The sequence below is a fragment of the Pelobates fuscus genome, chromosome 4 (assembly GCF_036172605.1).
Source record: "Pelobates fuscus isolate aPelFus1 chromosome 4, aPelFus1.pri, whole genome shotgun sequence".
Classification (NCBI taxonomy): domain Eukaryota; kingdom Metazoa; phylum Chordata; class Amphibia; order Anura; family Pelobatidae; genus Pelobates; species Pelobates fuscus.
In genome coordinates, this window is record NC_086320.1 from 244,457,629 (window position 1) to 244,476,058 (window position 18,430).

Here is an 18,430-nt window from a genome sequence, read left to right on the forward strand (position 1 = left end):
AATAAGGGCTATCCAGCGATGCTGGATTTAAAGGTGTACCCCCGGGTTTTGGGGTACATCCAGAACTTGGCTGAAAAAGTGTACCGGATAATTGAGTTTAATGTTATCTGAGGGGAGGGGATGTGTGGGCTGAACCATGTATGTGATTATTTTATGCCTCCCCCTGGGTGTGGCCTGTATGTGGATTAGTGTAATAAAAGCCAGGCTGGATGAGCCAGTCCAGAGTTCCTGTTTTACCCTCAAAGTGATGTGTCGTCTCATTATTGGGGGAAGGATTTAATGTATGCTGTTCCAGTTGACTGCTAGGAGTACAAGCCTATTCGTATGGTTCCTATTCAATGGTCTACAGCATTCATACGCTTGGGAGAATTTAAAGGTTTCTCGGATTCGGTGATTATGGTGTCTGCCAGAGTGCTTGGAGTCCTCAGGAAGCGCTAGGAGCATCCATTAACGGAGGTACCAAGTCGGGGTGCCAGGCGATCCGTTACATTGGTGGCAAGCGGTGGGATGGCGTCCTAGTGCGAGGTAAAGCAGCTCGGAGACACAGTGCGTTTGGATTTACAATTGAGGGCAACGCTAGCAGTCGTGCAGCGCCCCTGGGAGCAGACAAGTATGGAAGGTTCTGGCTCTGGAGATGATTGGCTGGCCGAGGTGAGGCAGCGAGTGGCTGAGTATGGGGATGATATACCCATGGAGACACGCCGGGTGATCTGGAACCAGGTCATGGCCGAGCGAAACACAAGGCTGGACCGAGAATTCCGGTTGGCAAAAGAGAGGAAGTATGCTCAGCAGCAGGAGCGTTACAGCAGCCGGGTAGAGGCTGCATCCGAGGAGGTTAGCCGTCTTTCCCTGAGGCGGCGGGAGGAACCCGAAGTGGGGGTCCTCATAGACTGGTCCTGTGAGGAACCACAACAGGCGGGTAGAGATGGGACCAAGGTCACTCCACCGGGATGCTGGGCAGCCGGCCCAGATCCCCAGCAGCAACCAGAGTTGCCAGGTGGGGAAGCAGGTGGCCCTTACTCACAAATGTTGAGGGGCCTCACGGATTGGTCCTGGGAAGACCCACCAATGGCAGGTGGAGATGGGACTGCGGTCACTCTACCGGCCCTACAGGGATGCTGGGCAGTCGGCCCAGATCCCCAGCGGCAGTGTGCGTTACAGGGAGCTGAAGGTGCCGTTCTGGCTCCCCAGCGGCAGTCTACGGTGCAGGGAGAGGAGCCTGTTATCCCCTCTCCCCAGCGGTTGAAGGTGTGTAAGGGAGAGGAGTTTGTTATTCCCTCTCCCCAGCGGCAGCACAGCTCACCAAGGGGAGACAGTAAGCCCCTCACCAGCGCAGATGGGACCGTGGTCTCTGCGCCCTGCCTACAGGGAGTACAGAGGGTCAGCCCTGCTCCCCAGCGGCTGAAAGTGTGTAAGGGAGAGGAGTTTGTTACCCCCTCTCCCCAGCAGCAGCTTAGCACACCAAGGGGAGACAGTAAGCCCCACACCAGCGCAGATGGGACCGTGGTCTCTGCGCCCAAGCTACAGGGAGCTGAAGGGGCCGTCCTCCCTCCCCAGCGGCAGTGTGATTTGTTGGGAATTGGGAGCCCAGTCTCCATTCCCCAGCGGCAGGCTGAGTTACAGGGGGCAGAGGTAGTTGTTCCTACCCCCCAGCAGCAGAGTGATATGCCGGGAAGGCAGTGTGAAGTGCAGGGAGAGGAGAGCAGCGTCCTCCCTCCCCAGCGGAAGGCTGAGTTACAGGGGGCAGAGGTAGTTGGTCCTACCCCCCAGCAGCAGCGTGATTTTTTGGGAATAGAGAGCCCAGTCTCTATTCCCCAGCAGCAGGACACTGAATTGGGAGGAGAGACAGTCGGTCTCCCTCCACAAAGACTGAAAGTAGGCATGGGAGAGGAGATTGTTACCTCCTCTCCCCAGCGGCAGATCATCAATGGGCAGAGTGTTCTAATGGGAGAGGAGATTGTTACCACCTCTCCCCAGCGGCAGATCATCAATGGGCAGAGTGTTCTAATGGGAGAGGAGCTGGTTACCACCTCTCCCCAGCGGCAGCTTAATGTACCAGGGGGAGACTGTAAGCCCCACACCTGTGCAGATGGGACCGTGGTCTCTGCACTTCCAGCACAGGGGGTAGGGACGGTCGGTCCTGCCCCCCCACAACAGGGCTGTTTAGCCAAAGGGGAGACAGTCGGTCTCCAGCAACCAGGCTCCAACCAGACTACTCCTGTAGTAGTGCTGGCACCAGGGCAGAGTACCGCTGGTCTCTGCCCACTCAGCAACCCACCAAAACAGCCTACCAGTCCCCCACACAGCCGGGGTGAGGCACCTGGACCTGGACAAGTTTTTCCATTACTCAGGTGTAGTAACCATTTATTGTGGGTGGGCTGTACTGCTGTTTCTGTTTTGTGGGTGGGCTGCTGGACTAACAAGGGCACTGACCGGCAAGAGGTCAGGTACCCTGTTAGTCTGTTTGGAAAAGGGGAGAAATGTGGCGAAACCAACCTCGCCACTGGGCCCTGGAGAAGCCTGTTTGCTAGCCTCCTACCTACTGACTATGGCCCCTGGGTTATTTGGGGCATATTGTACTGTATATTGCTGCTACTGGCCCTTTTAACAGCATCTATGGACATATTGGGACTTTTGGGACTACTGTCCCTTTAAGATTGTGAAGCATATTCAAGTGTACTGCCTGTAATATTATATATGTATTTATAGATGTGTTAAGTTTATCCTGGGTGATTTGTATGCAGCATTCTGATTGTTCGGTAGAATCACTCCATTCAGTATATTGAGTGAAACTACCGAACAACCAGACCACCCAGGAATGAGTGTGCCTCCAATTACCGTTTGCAACAATGTTGCAAACAGGTAATTGGCAATCAGTGCAGTGTGGTCTTTGTCCTCTGGGTGGCCGCCATTCGGGAAACAAACACGTGGCGGCGGCCATCTTAAACTACCGAACAGCGGTGTTTTGCCGTCGAGTGTCTGGAACTAAAATCGGACACTTGACTAGGCAAACACCGCTGAGACCTCCATACTTCCAGAAATTCGTATGGAAACTACCGAATGACCCGCCGTTCGGTAGAAAGAGCCCCATAAACAAGGGAATTCATTCAAACCCTCTCCAGGCTCTATAACACAGGCAATTCGCCTGTTTTCATTCCCTTGTTTGTGACCGACCGCAGGGCCAAAATGCATGGAACTGTTTTCGGATACTTTACCCATGCGGTCGGTCAAATCTTTGGAACCCCATATCTCACGAACCGTTCATCCGAATGACTTGAATTTTGAATATGTTGTCCCCCTGAATAAGGGCTATCCAGCGATGCTGGATTTAAAGGTGTACCCCCGGGTTTTGGGGTACATCCAGAACTTGGCTGAAAAAGTGTACCGGATAATTGAGTTTAATGTTATCTGAGGGGAGGGGATGTGTGGGCTGAACCATGTATGTGATTGGTTATTTTATGCCTCCCCCTGGGTGTGGCCTGTATGTGGATTAGTGTAATAAAAGCCAGGCTGGATGAGCCAGTCCAGAGTTCCTGTTTTACCCTCAAAGTGATGTGTCGTCTCATTATTGGGGGAAGGATTTAATGTATGCTGTTCCAGTTGACTGCTAGGAGTACAAGCCTATTCGTATGGTTCCTATTCAATGGTCTACAGCATTCATACGCTTGGGAGAATTTAAAGGTTTCTCGGATTCGGTGATTATGGTGTCTGCCAGAGTGCTTGGAGTCCTCAGGAAGCGCTAGGAGCATCCATTAACGGAGGTACTCAGTCGGGGTGCCAGGTGATCCGTTATAGGTACCATGCGCTATTTTACAATTATACACACAATTTACACTCCCACTAGACAGCAGAACTCTAGCTTTCTAGCAGGACATACAATTTAACCAATTCACCAACTACAGTATATTTAACAACATTTACAATAATCCCAACTACTCTAACTGGCCAGCACCTCGAGAGCTTTCGATCTATTTGTACACCAGAGATTCGATAAGTCTTCTCTGCCCAGACACCACATATAGCGAACTAGAGGGCAGAATTTACACCAATACCCTTTTAGTCTATATACGCTATCAATAAACTAGTGGCTGGATATACAAGCAAGCACACTTAGTCAAGATAGGGCGAGATCTAGCGGACGGAATATACACCAATATCCGCTTAGTCTCCCGGTCTCCCCTGACCTAGCAACCAAAATTTACACCTAGCATGCTAGTCAAGATAGGACACCGGTGTCCGACATGAAGTATGTACACCAAGTTTCAGTCTGACTATATCACCTATATTAGACGGGCTGTCTACAGAGCGTCTAATGTCCAGATAAGTGGTGCGCCTTCACTTCTTCCTTCCAGACGGAAGGGGCAAATTCCATACAACCGGTTCCAAATATAAAACCCCTTGTGGGTCTACCGCTCTAACGGTATCAGTCTTACCTGTTATTTCCTGCCCTGGGTTCGCATTCAAACGACGGGGCACCCAGGTACTCACTGCGCAGAAGCCGATGATCTCCTGGACAAAAGGCCAGTGGCGCCGAGACGAAAGGAGGTCCACGCAGAGGTCCAGGGGTGCTGCCGTGGAGAACGCTGGTAAAAAGCTTTACCGTCTCAAATCTCTGCGCCAGCTACCGTGCGATGAAAGTTTCCCGCCAATGCACCAATTATGTTACTGAGTAAACTAGCAGAAACCAAACACAGATAAATGGATGCATGTCTTCAGGAAGTAAGAGGTCTTTATTTACATACCGATCGGGTCTCAGATGAACTCCTGTTCCAAAAATATCTGAGAGACCAACACATGGTGTACATTCCTTATATAGCACTATAACTCCTCCCATTAATAGCTACACCCACATATACCTTTAACCAATCAATGAGCAGAATATAGACTTGTACATCTGGTCAGACCACATGGCTCATCCAAGACAAAGGAAATAAGTGCAAATTCAGTTCCTTTCAGTTCCTGCATTCCTACACATGCCCAGTATACTGATGACTCATCCAACTGTTTGTAACCAGATACTAATTAGCATATGCCATGTGGAGATTTCAGCCTACTAAATTTTGACCATACTGGAATCCCATCACATAATGAATTCTAATTGCTAGAGAAAAAAGTACTTTGAAGGAAGTTGCTTTATTCTTAGATAAAGTAAGGAGGTATCCAGAAATGAAGGGGTTACACTAACTTGTGAGAGGCAGAGAGAGGAGTGCAGATTTGACCCCCTCCTTTTTCCCCCCTAGGACTCAGTGTGAAAGAGCGATACAGACACCTGAGCCACTCCCAATTGCCTCAACTATAAACTGCAGAGTTAACACTCGAAGGCAGACTATAACTACTACAGTTATTTGTGTTTGGTGCAATAACCAACATTATTTAAGATCTTGCAGATATTTGATTCCAGAGTTAAAACCAGCACAAGAATAGAGATCTAGGTTTGTTTGTTTTACTGAATTGTTAGTCTGTACTGTTTTTTTTCATTGTTTTTATGTATGTTATAGGAAAGTACTAGGTTAATTAATTAAAATAAATTTACATTAAGGTTGCAAGTGTCTCAAAATGAAATACACTAATGTAGCAGTTGTTAGGAACATGCAATGTATGTACGCGATTATACAGTAACTCCAATCCTTTTTACGGAAGGAAAACCTTGCTACTTCTGGGGTTGAATTAAAAACTTTGATTTAATTCATGAGAATGAGATTTTAATATCATGACCGATAATGGATTACTGTATATTGCAACGCCTGGACATACACGTGTTTTGGATATACAGAAGACAAAGGAATAATATATGAGAATGGTGAAGGCAGATTTACCACTATCCACAGCCACGCCTACTCCTAACGTAACATCACTTCCACTCTTACTATGCCCTTTTACTGTAGAATTGCCGGAATCCTAATGACCCATTCCACTACATGGCGTGACTTGTTTAAGCCTAAGATAAATTGGCTGATCAGGCTACCTGTATTACCAATGTCATCCACGATGAGTTAGCATCTGTGGAAAGTATCACTTCAGGTTGTCCCAAATTTTCCTCTGACTTAGATTTTAGTACATAATAAGGCCCATACCCAACGGCTATATGCGGCCTTGTATAGCAGGCCACATGGAATCTATTTGTAGCAAGCAAGGCCTGCCTGACTCCTCATTCCTGTCTAATATTGTTCTCTCCTGCATAAGTGTAGATGGCTCTCCTTGGAGTAGCCTGTTAACTAAGCCTTGCTTTGTGGTTACCTCTACCTGTCCAATCAATCTGCTAGGTGCAGATGTCCTTCCCCCACTTGAAGGCCTCTATCACCGTATTATTTCTTCTGCTCCACACATTGAAACCTGACCAGAAGGCAAGGGTCCTAGCTAGTTCCCCCAAAACCTTTACCTGAATTATACAGGCCCTGAAGATTTTGTACACCTCCATGTCTCCCCCCCCTCCGAAGCCTGTCCAAGCTCTTGCTATTCCCTAACAGGTTAAAGGGACACTATAGTCACCTGAACAACTTCAGCTTAATGAGGTTGTTCAGGTGAGTGCTACAGCTACCCGGAGCCTTTTTCTTGTAAGCACTGTATTTTCTGAGAAAATGCAGTGTTTACATTGGAAGCTTGGAACACCTCTTGTTGCAGTCAATCAGACGGCCACCAGAGGGACTTCCGAGTTCAGAGGCCCTAAAAAGGCCTCTCGTCCGATGCATTCTGGGTGAATGCATCAGACGGGCTATCAGCACACAAAGCACTGTGAACGCGCTTTGTGTGCTGATAGCCTGTCAGCACTGCTGTGGGCGTGGCTTCAGCTGACAGCTTCAGCTTCAGCTGACAGCTGAAGCCCGAACCCACAGGGACGATTACTGTCCACAATAGTGGTTGAAGGGGGGGGGGAGACCTACTCTCCTTCCCCCCCGGCCCCCACCGCTGTGCGGCGGGTGGGGGCCCTAAAATTATCAATAAGGGGGGGGACCTACTGTCCCCCCCCGGCCCCCACCCCTGTGCGGCGGGTGGGGGCCCTAAAATTATCAATAAGGGGGGACCTACTGTCCCCCCCCCCGGCCCCCACCCCTGAGCGGCGGGTGGGGGCCCTACAATTATCAATAAGGGGGGGACCTACTGTCCCCCCCCGGCCCCCACCCCTGTGCGGCGGGTGGGGGCCCTAAAATTATCAATGAGGGGGGGGACCTACTGCCCCCCCCGGCCCCCACCCCTGAGCGGCGGGTGGGGGCCCTAAAATGATCAATAAGGGGGGGGACCTACTGTCCCCCCCCCGGCCCCCACCCCTGAGCGGCGGGTGGGGGCCTTACAATTATCAATAAGGGGGGGACCTACTGTCCCCCCCCGGCCCCCACCCCTGTGCGGCGGGTGGGGGCCCTAAAATTATCAATAAGGGGGGGGACCTACTGTCCCCCCCCCGGCCCCCACCCCTGAGCGGTGGGTGGGGGCCCTAAAATTATCGATAAGGGGGGGGGACCTACTGTCCCCCCCCGGCCCCCACCCCTGTGCGGCGGGTGGGGGCCCTAAAATTATCCTGTGCGGCGGGTGGGGGCCCTAAAATTATCAATAAGGGGGGGACCTACTGTCCCCCCTGGCCCCCACCCCTGTGCGGCGGGTGGGGGCCCTAAAATTATCGATAAGGGGGGGGACCTACTGTCCCCCCCGGCCCCCACCCCTGAGCGGTGGGTGGGGGCCCTAAAATTATCGATAAGGGGGGGGACCTACTGTCCCCCCCCGGCCCCCACCCCTGTGCGGCGGGTGGGGGCCCTAAAATTATCAATAAGGGGGGGACCTACTGTCCCCCCCCGGCCCCCACCCCTGTGCGGCGGGTGGGGGCCCTAAAATGATCAATAAGGGGGGGACCTACTGTCCCCCCCGGCCCCCACCCCTGAGCGGTGGGTGGGGGCCCTAAATACAAAGGGGGGGGACCCTAGTTAACCCTCCCCCCCCCCAAAAAAAAATTATCTCCCTACCTACCCCCCTCACCCTAAAAATAATGAGGGGGGGAACATTAACTAAAAACCTGTAAAAAAATAAATAAATAAAAAGAGATAAAAAAAACTTACCATTCGATGTTTTCTTTCTTCTAAAATCTTCTTTCTTCAGCCCAAAAAAGGCCAAATAAAAATCCATAATAACTGACGCAATTAAAAAAAAAAAAAAAAAAAACGAGCGCAAAAAAAATAATCCATCTTCACCCATGGAGGGCTCCGCGCAGACTGAGCTCCGCAGGGTGGGGAAGGCTTATAAAGCCTTGCCCCGCCCTGCAATTAGGCTAAGAACACTCTGATTGGTGGGTTTGAGCCAATCAGAGTGCTCTTTGTCATTTTACAAGCGTGGGAAAGTTCTTTGGAATTTTCCCACGCTTGTAAAATGACACAGAGCACTGTGATTGGATGGATTTCAAGCCATCCAATCACAGTGCTCTGTGTCATTTTACAAGCGTGGGAAAGTTCTTTGGAATTTTCCCACGCTTGTAAAATGACACAGAGCACTGTGATTGGATGGATTTCAAGCCATCCAATCACAGTGCTCTTTGTCATTTTACAAGCGTGGGAAAGTTCTTTGGAATTTTCCCACGCTTGTAAAATGACACAGAGCACTGTGATTGGATGGCTTGAAACCCATCCAATCACAGTGCTCTGTGTCATTTTACAAGCGTGGGGAAATTCCAAAGAACTTTCCCACGCTTGTAAAATGACAAAGAGCACTGTGATTGGATGGCTTGAAATCCATCCAATCACAGTGCTCTGTGTCATTTTACAAGCGTGGGAAAATTCCAAAGAACTTTCCCACGCTTGTAAAATGACACAGAGCACTGTGATTGGATGGCTTGAAATCCATCCAATCACAGTGCTCTGTGTCATTTTACAAGCGTGGGAAAATTCCAAAGAACTTCAGTACGGGAAAAGGGGGCGCGGCCTAGCGGGGAGCTCGGCGCTGGAACGGAGGTAAGTTTTTAATATAAAAACACCGAATTTTCTTTTTTAATTAATGAAAGTTCATATAAAAGCAAGAAGGAAGGCTGGGGGACCTGTCTTTCTTGCTTTTATATGGTGACTATAGAGTCCCTTTAAGGCTCTGGTGTCAAATGGTGCTCTGGTTCCATGAGACTCTTCCTGCAATATCCCACTTCTCCTTGTAATAGACAAATTCTGTGCAGGATACTGTCACCCTGCTCTTTGAACTAGGCTCTCACCACAGCATGCAAGACCTCTGAAGGAAGACACGCCAATATCTACTCTGCCACAAGGTATGCACTAGGTGTGGCACATGACTCCGGAATGAATCTGGAAGTAAGAAGAGGCACACCAGTTAAGTACAGCACGGCTTAAAAGAGCTGATGGATGCCCTACACCTTCCTGAAGAAGTGGCCGTACTGAAGATAAAGGCTCACGGAAGACTGAACTCAGAGGAAGCATGTGGCAACTATCTGGCTGACCATGTTGTCCAATAAGTTGTAAGTGCACTAAGGGAAGTGGACAGAAGAGTGTCTGCTGAAGAAACTCCCATATTCACCAAGTAAGATCCTACCCACAGACCTCAAGCTCCTGAAGGAATAACAAGCAGCTACTGACCCTGAAGAAACACAAGCTGGAAACAGAAAAGGGCAACCCTTGCAGACGGGTAGTACCCAAACAATTTAAAGTTCTGCTTACCCAAGAACATATGCTCTGTAGGCCCTCTGGACCACTGCTGAGTATCTGTCCAGAACCCTCATGAACTCTGTTGATCAATAAATACTCTGAAGTACCAGGAATTGCCTCTCTGAAATTTGGGTTATGCACTTCATATCTGAGAGTCAAATAGAAGCGTCAAATACTGCGGCTACAGCCCAATTGTAAACATTCTTATTTTCTGGGTGCTAATCTGCTAAATAGTAAATTTGGGGTATGCTCTTCATATCTGAGAGTCAAATAGAAGCATCAAATACTGCGGTTACAGTGCAATTGTAAACATTCTTATTTTCTGGGTGCTAATCTGCTAAATAGTAAATTTGGGACGTGCTCTTCATATGTGAGAGTCAAATAGAAGCGTCAAATACTGCAGTTACAGCCCAATTGTAAACATTCTTATTTTCTGGGTGCTAATCTGCTAAATAGTAAATTTGGGGTATGCTCTTCATATCTGAGAGTCAAATAGAAGCATCAAATACTGCGGTTACAGCGCAATTGTAAACATTCTTATTTTCTGGGTGCTAATCTGCTAAATAGGAAATATGGGGCGTGCTCTTCATATCTGAGAGTCAAATAGATGCGTCAAATAGTGCGGTTACAGCGCAATTGTAAACATTCTTATTTTCTGGGTGCTAATCTGCTAAATAGTAAATTTGGGCCCTGCACGTCATATCTGAGAGTTAAATAGAAGCGTCAAATAGTGCGGTTACAGCGCAATTGTAAACATTCTTATTTTCTGGGTGCTAATCTGCTAAATAGTAAATTTGGGGTGTGCTCTTCATATCTGAAAGTCAAATAGAAGCATCAAATACTGCGGTTACAGCACAATTGTAAACATTCTTATTTTCTGGGTGCTATTCTGCTAAATAGTATATTTGGGGTATGCTCTTCATATCTGAGCGTCAAATAGAAGCGTCAAATACTGCGGTTACAGCGCAATTGTAAACATTCTTATTTTCTGGGTGCTAATCTGCTAAATAGTACATTTTGGGCGTGCTCTTCATATCTGAGAGTCAAATAGAAGCGTCAAATAGTGCGGTTACAGCGCAATAGTAAACATTCTTATTTTCTGTTTTGGTTTTAAATTGCTAAATAGTAGATTTGGGGGGTACTCTTCATATCTGAGAGTCAAATAGAAGCGTCATATAGTGCGGTTACAGCGCAATTGCAAACACTCTTCTTTTATGGGTGATAATCTGCTAAATAGGAAATTTGGGTCCTGCATTTCACATCTGAGAGTCAAATAGAAGCATCAAATAGTGCGGTTACAGCGCAATTGTAAACATTCTTATTTTATGGGTGCTAATCTGCTAAATAGTAAATTTTGGGCGTGCTCTTCATATCTGAGAGTCAAATAGAAGCGTCAAATACTGCGGTTACAGCACAATTGTAAACATTCTTATTTTCTGGGTGCTAATCTGCTAAATAGTAAATTTGGTGTGTGCTCTTCATATCTGAGAGTCAAATAGAAGCGTCAAATAGTGCGGTTACAGCGCAATTGTAAACATTCTTATTTTCTGGGTGCTAATCTGCTAAATAGTAAATTTGGGGTGTGCTCTTCATATCTGAGAGTCAAATAGAAGCGTCAAATAGTGCGGTTACAGCGCAGTTGTGAAAATTTTAATTGTTTTGGTTCTGTGGTGGAATCTCGGTAAAAATAAATTTAGTAGGCCGAGATGACCACGTGGCATGTGTACGTGCATATGCTGACGTATCGGTCGGTTGGTTGCACGTGGCAAGATACGATCAGTAGTGTACGGAGCATGTGCAAGAATACCGGATGTAGTATTCCCCTCCTCCATTGTGCTGGACAAGCCATGTGGTCAAGCAGGAAGTTAATTCTTATTTGTATTGATTGGTCAAGAGAATGTGCGGGTGGAGCTTAATATGGGAGGAATTATGTGCCTATATAAGGAGCCTGCACTATTGTCCGGGGCTCAGAACTTGTTGTATTTTGGTGACATTAGTCCCTCTGAGTCCCGATCGGTGATCCGAATAAAGAATCTCTTCCTTCCTGAAGAAACCTGTGTCCATCTCTCTGTGCTTGGCTTCCGTCAGTTTCTCCGGTATCATTTGGTGCATTGGCCGGGAAGCTCATCGTTCAACGGTAGCTGAGAAGCAGAGGCGTGAGACGGTCTATCTTTGCCCACGTTCTCTACGGCTGCACCCCTGAACTTCTGCGTGGACCTCCCTTCGTCTCGGCGCCACTGGTCTGTTGTCCAGGAGATCATCGGCCTCTACGTAGTAAGTGCTGGGGTGTCCCCGTCGATGAGTGTGAACTCAGGTTCAGGAACGAGGAGGTAAGACGACCGCTGTTTTAGACGGCGGACCCACTAGGGGTATACCGATTGTGTGGTAGGCCCATAAGGGGTTAATCTGTGTATGGAATCTGCCCCCTCTGTCGGAGGGAAGGAGCGAAGGCGCACCGCTCAATCGAACGCTCTTTAGTAAGAGCGTTTGATTTGGTTTGGAGTCAGGCGGGGTTCTGTGTAAATAGCCCTAGCCGGACACTGGTGTCTTGTCTAGACTAGCTTTCTAGGGTGTACAATTTGTTCGCTAGGTCGGAGGGACCGGGAGACTAAGCGGCGTCTGTGTAAATTCGGTCCGCTAGCTCTCAACCTATCTTGGCTAAGTGGGAAGGCGTGTAAATTTGGAACCCACTAGACTTTTGATAGAGTAATTAGACTAAAAGGGTTCTGTTGTAAATTCCGCCCTCTAGTTCGCTATATGTGGTGCTTGGGCAGTGTGGCTAACCAAAACAGATGTAGATAGTTTTAGGTAGTCCATCAAGGTACTGGCCAATAGATTAGTTGGGATTGTATATGTGTTAAAGATTGTTTAGTAGCATGTATATCTTGTTAGATAGTGTGAGCTCTGCCGTCTAGCGAGAGTGTTAATAGTGTGTTGCTGTATTATAGTGCACGGTACCATAACCCTGTATATTTACTGACACTGTATATAAGTACTAATAATTGTCGTCTATTGCATGTTTAACATCATAACCACTAATAATTGTATTGTGACCTTAAATTGTACTTTGACCTATGCTAACCGTACTGTAACTGCTGTTTGTAAAGACGATGTTACTGGGGTGTGTTACAGACGGGTAATTCATATATAGGGAATTATAGCGTGGGTGACTGTATAGTTTCGCCAAAGGGCATGATATCGATTACTTAGTGACTGGTGTAACAGCTGTGTGTGTACGGGAATTCCCTGAGTGTTTTTATTGTGTTATTGTGTACGTTTCACTTGGTAACTGTACCACGTGGTGCTGTTGCCGAAGGAACGGGTGTGACTGTTGAATAGAGCGTGTGTATAGCATTCGTTGTCAACGACGCTCCATTGATAAGTATGGGCGCGTCGGAGTCGACGATTTTGGATCCCTTAGGTTGTATGGTAAAGAATTTTAAAAAGGGATTTAAAGTATGTGATTTTGGGGTTAAAATGTCTCCTGCACGTTTGGTCACTTTGTGCACTAGGGAATGGCCTACTTTGGTTGCGGCATGGCCGCCACGTGGCAGTTTAGATCCAAATCTGGTACAGCGTGTACACGTGGCTATATCAGGTAGGCCTGAACTTTACGGACAGTTTCCATACATTGATTGTTGGAGGCAGGCCGTAAACGACTCGCCAAGATGGATCCGGATATGCCACGAGGAGCAATGTCGCCTCATGGTGGCCAGGACTCGTTTGTCCACTAGGGCCATGGTTACGCCCATTTTGGACACGCCCCCTGAGTCCGAGATCCCTATGCCGCCCCCTTACTTCTCGACAAGGGGAAGTGATACAAGTACAGGAAGTTCCACACCCCCTCCCCCGTTGTCCCCATCTACTTCCTCCTCCAGCTCAGAATCCACCCCATTCCATACTAAACCTCCCCTTCCGGAACCAACCCCCGTTAAACCCACCCATCCTGATTTGGCGCCACTTCAAGATTCCGGTCAGGCTTCTTCTAGCCCGGCTCGGAATATTCTATTCACCGGCCTTCCCCACAATAAAGCCTCTACATCCCCACGTCTTACTACCCCCCGACCGGAACCCCTAACCCCGACGCCCCTCAACGAAGCCCTGTACTAACCCGACAACTGACCGGTACCCAAAAACCTAAACATTACCAGATGCCTCTTCGTTTAAATCCCGGGTCAGCTTACCTTAATGATGTAGGTCAAATGGTGTATGCTGACCCAGTCTTCATATATGTCCCATTCACGACTACCGATCTCTTGAATTGGAAGACCCACAATTCCTCGTATACTGAGAAACCACAAGCCATGACCGACCTGTTCACCTCGATAGTTCAGACGCATAATTCAACTTGGGCTAATTGCCGGCAATTATTAATGACATTGTTTAATAATGAGGAGAGTACTAGGATTAACCAAGCGGCCATTAAAGCGCTAGAGGAAGAAGCCCGTACTTTAAACCAAGCAAATCCAGCAGCATGGGCCGCAACTCATTATCCTAATACCGATCCCGACTGGAATGTTAATGGCACCGATATGGTTCATCTCAAAGCCTACAGAGACGCTATAAATGCTGGCATGAAAGCCGGAGGGAAGAAAGCCATAAATATGTCGAAGACGATTGAGGTGATTCAGAAAAGTGATGAAGCGCCCAGTGTCTTTTATGACCGATTATTGGAGGCATACCGCCTGTATACCCCCTTTAATCCGGAAGACACTGAGAATTCCCGAATGGTAAACTCTGCCTTTGTCAGCCAAGCCTACGGAGATATTAAGCGCAAGCTACAGAAGTTAGAAGGGTGTAACGGAGCTCCGTGTACCCCGACCGAGTACCCTCCGTTGATGGATGCTCCTAGCGCTCTCAGAGGACTCCAAGCACTGCAGACGACACCACAACCACCGCAGGCTCCACAACCGCCGTAGCTTAACTGGAGCCGCGCCGTCTTCCGTCCACCCTGGATCGGCTTCTGTCCTCCAGGACCGTGTGGGGAAGACCTCTCCTCCAGGAGAGCATAACAGGAACAAGCTCTTAAAAGAGCTAAGTGATTAAGAGCTCAGGGGAATATGCAGAGCATAGCAATCCCCAGTGTGATATAGCAATTCCCTCCAATAACGAGACAAGGCTACGTATTGAGGGTCAGAAGAGGTCTGAGGACTGGAACACCCAGCCTGCTTTTTATTAGGATAAGGTACACACAGGACACTCCCAGGGGGAGGATGAAATTGACCAATCACATGCATAGTACAGCCCACAGGTTCCCTCCCCTCAGATAAACAGTTAAACCAATTATTACATACAATAAAAATACAGTTTTCACATACACACTGTAACTTTAAAACCATACATTCAATTTCAATAAAAGTTACATATTCAGACTCAGCATACATCAGACATAAACACTTCCAAAAATCAGCCAAATCCCTCCAGTGGATCAAAAGTTAGCTGGAAGTCCTTTATGACCGACCGCAAGCACAATTTCCTGCCCAAAACAGTTCCATAGATTTGGGCTGTGCGGTCGGTCAATTTCATGCGAAAAAACGACTAAGTCCCATTTCGAACGGGACTTAGTCTCTGGAGCTGCAAGTTCAGTATGGGAGAAGGTAAGGGTCAGCGGTGTTCGGCAGAATGTGTAGCCGATTTTAGTTCCACAGAATATTTAGCATACACCGCTGACCGCATTCGAGGAAACCAAGATGGCCGCCGCCACGTGCAATTGACCGGCAGTAACCTCACAGCCTGGGAGGTAAATTGCCTGCACACTTTAGCTTCTGGGTGGTCCGCCTGTGTGGTACTTGGTTCAGTAAGCCCTATTTACTGAACCAAGTGGGGGAAAGCCAGGAACAAGTTATTTTACCGGTCTGGGGACATAGTCTTAAAGGGGCATTGTTCAGCAAAGTCACAATATGTCCCCAGACGGTTCTTAAAGGGCCATACACACCCAATAAATGTTAATAAGTTTTCAGGGGCACAATCTTCCAGGGGCCATAGTCATGAGGCAGGAGGCTGGCAAACATGCTTCTCCACAATCCAGGGAAGCAGGGCAATTTCTCGTTTAAAGGGCCAGTTACAAATAGCGATTTGTAACAAAGGGTTTGCAGGAATGTCCATTACCCAACTAATGGAGGTAGCAAATAAGGTGTATATGAATAGGGAATCAGAAAGTAAGAAAGAGGAAGAGCGCAAGATGCGTAAAAAGGCGGATATGTTAGCGGTAGCGATCGCAGGCGTAGATAGACGGGGCCCAGATAGAGGCGATAGTAGGTGGAATAGGGAACCCCTGAGTAGGAATCAGTGCGCGTATTGTAGAGAAGAAGGGCATTGGAGAAGCGAGTGTCCGAAAAGAGAGCAGTACGAGAGAGACCAACCCAGGGCAGGATATGGAAATTTTAGAGGCAGGGCGAGAGGTAGAGGAGGTCCCAGAGGGAGTAATGGTAATAGAGGAAGTGTAAGAGAAGACAGATATTATCCCGCAGCGCAAAGGTCCCGCGATAGAGAAGATAGGGACTTTGTAGGATTGGCTGACACGGTCATGGAGGACTATTGATACCGACCGGGCTCCATCCCCCTTGGTCGAGCGGAGCCTATGGTCGATGTATCAATAGGGGGAAAAAGGAGTGCATTCATGATTGACACTGGTGCTGAACATTCGGTGGTGACTGACCTAGTTGCTCCTCCATCTGGAAGAACTATTACCGTAATAGGAGCAACTGGAAGGAGTGCTGCAAAACCGGTTCTTAAAAGTCGACTCTGTACATTGGGAGGCCACGTAGTAAAACATCAATTCCTTTACATGCCTGAATGTCCAGTCCAATTGCTGGGACGTGATTTGCTATCCAAATTACAAGCGCAGATTACGTTCCTACCAAACGGAACAACATCCTTAAAGTTTAATGGACCTTCAGGTATTATGACATTATCCGTACCAAAGGAAGAAGAGTGGCAACTTTATACAGCGTTGACTAGCCAAAACCCTAAGAGTGATGAATCCTTATTCAATACACCAGGAGTTTGGGCAGAGAACAACCCACCAGGACTGGCCCGCAATATTCCACCCATTCGAATCGAACTAAAACTTGGGGTCTATCCAGTGAGCCTACGGCAATATCATATCCCGCAGAAAGGCTAAGAAGAATATTCAATCATATCTGGATAAGTTCAAACGGTATGGTATCCTAAAATTCTGTACTTCCCCCTGGAACACCCCATTGCTGCCTGTTCAAAAGCCCGGTACAGATGAGTATCGCCCTGTGCAGGACTTGAGAGGAGTCAATGATGCGGTTGTTAGTATACATCCAGTTGTGCCCAATCCGTATAACCTGCTTGCTTTAATTCCGGGCGGGGCTACCTATTTTACAGTCTTAGACCTCAAAGATGCCTTCTTTTGCCTCCGAATTGCCGCAGAAAGCCAATGTATCTTCGCTTTCCAATGGGAAAATGCTGTAACGGGCTCAAAACGCCAGATGACTTGGACAAGACTGCCCCAAGGGTTTAAAAATTCACCTACCCTATTTGGTTCAGCCCTAAGTCAAGATCTACTGGATTTCAAGTCCATCCCAGGAGAGTGTGTATTATTACAATATGTAGATGACTTGTTGATAGCCGCAGCCACAAGGGAAATATGTCAGCAAGCAACACACGATCTACTACACATTCTCTGGAAGGCAGGATACAAGGTGTCTAGGAAGAAGGCTCAGTTGTGTCTGCCAACTGTCAAATATCTGGGATTCCATATCTCTGAAGGTCAAAGAATAATGGGGCCAGAGAGAAAAGAAGCTGTGTGCCAAATACCAACACCCAAGAATAGAAGACAAGTGCGAGAGTTCTTGGGGGCAGCAGGCTTCTGTAGGATATGGATTCCCAGTTACGCGATATTGGCAAAACCTCTGTATGCAGCTATCAAGGGTACAGAACACGACCCCTTCTTATGGACTCAAGAACAGCAAACGGCATTTGAAGATGTGAAGAAGGCTTTGATGAGTGCCCCAGCATTAGGTCTACCTGATCATACACGGCCATTCTACCTGTATGTACACGAGCAAAGAAGAATGGCTGTGGAAGTATTGACACAGTACTTGGGATCATGGCAAAGACCTGTTGCCTATATGTCTAAGCAACTGGATGCAGTGGCCAGTGGACTTCCACCTTGTCTAAGAGCCGTAGCTGCAGCCGCCCTGCTAGTAGCTGAAGCCGATAAACTCACTCTGGGTCAAGAACTTTATGTACGAGTTCCACATGCAGTACAGACGTTGTTGGATTACAAAGGCAATCATTGGTTTAGTAACAGCCGTATGACCAAGTATCAAGCAATGTTGTGTGAAAACCCAAGAGTGCATTTAGAGACTGTAAATACCTTAAATCCAGCTACCCTTTTGCCGCAACCTACTGAAAGTCAACACGATTGTTTGGAAGTGATGGATGAAGTATTTTCAAGTAGACCACATCTTCGTGATTTTCCCATCCAGAACCCTGACGTCCAATATTATACAGACGGCAGTAGTTATGTGAAAGAAGGGATTCGCTATGCAGGATATGCAGTAACAACGATAGACAAGGTGATAGAAGCTCGGCCACTGTCAAAAGGAACATCAGCACAGAAAGCAGAATTGATAGCACTGACACGAGCGTTACAATTGGCTGAAGGTTTAAGAGTGAACATCTACACAGACAGCAAGTATGCGTTTTTAACCACTCATGCCCACGGAGCTTTGTATAAAGAAAGAGGACTATTGAATTCAGAGGGCAAAGAAATCAAGTACGCAGCTGAAATACTACAACTATTAGAAGCAGTATGGGAACCGAAAGAAGTC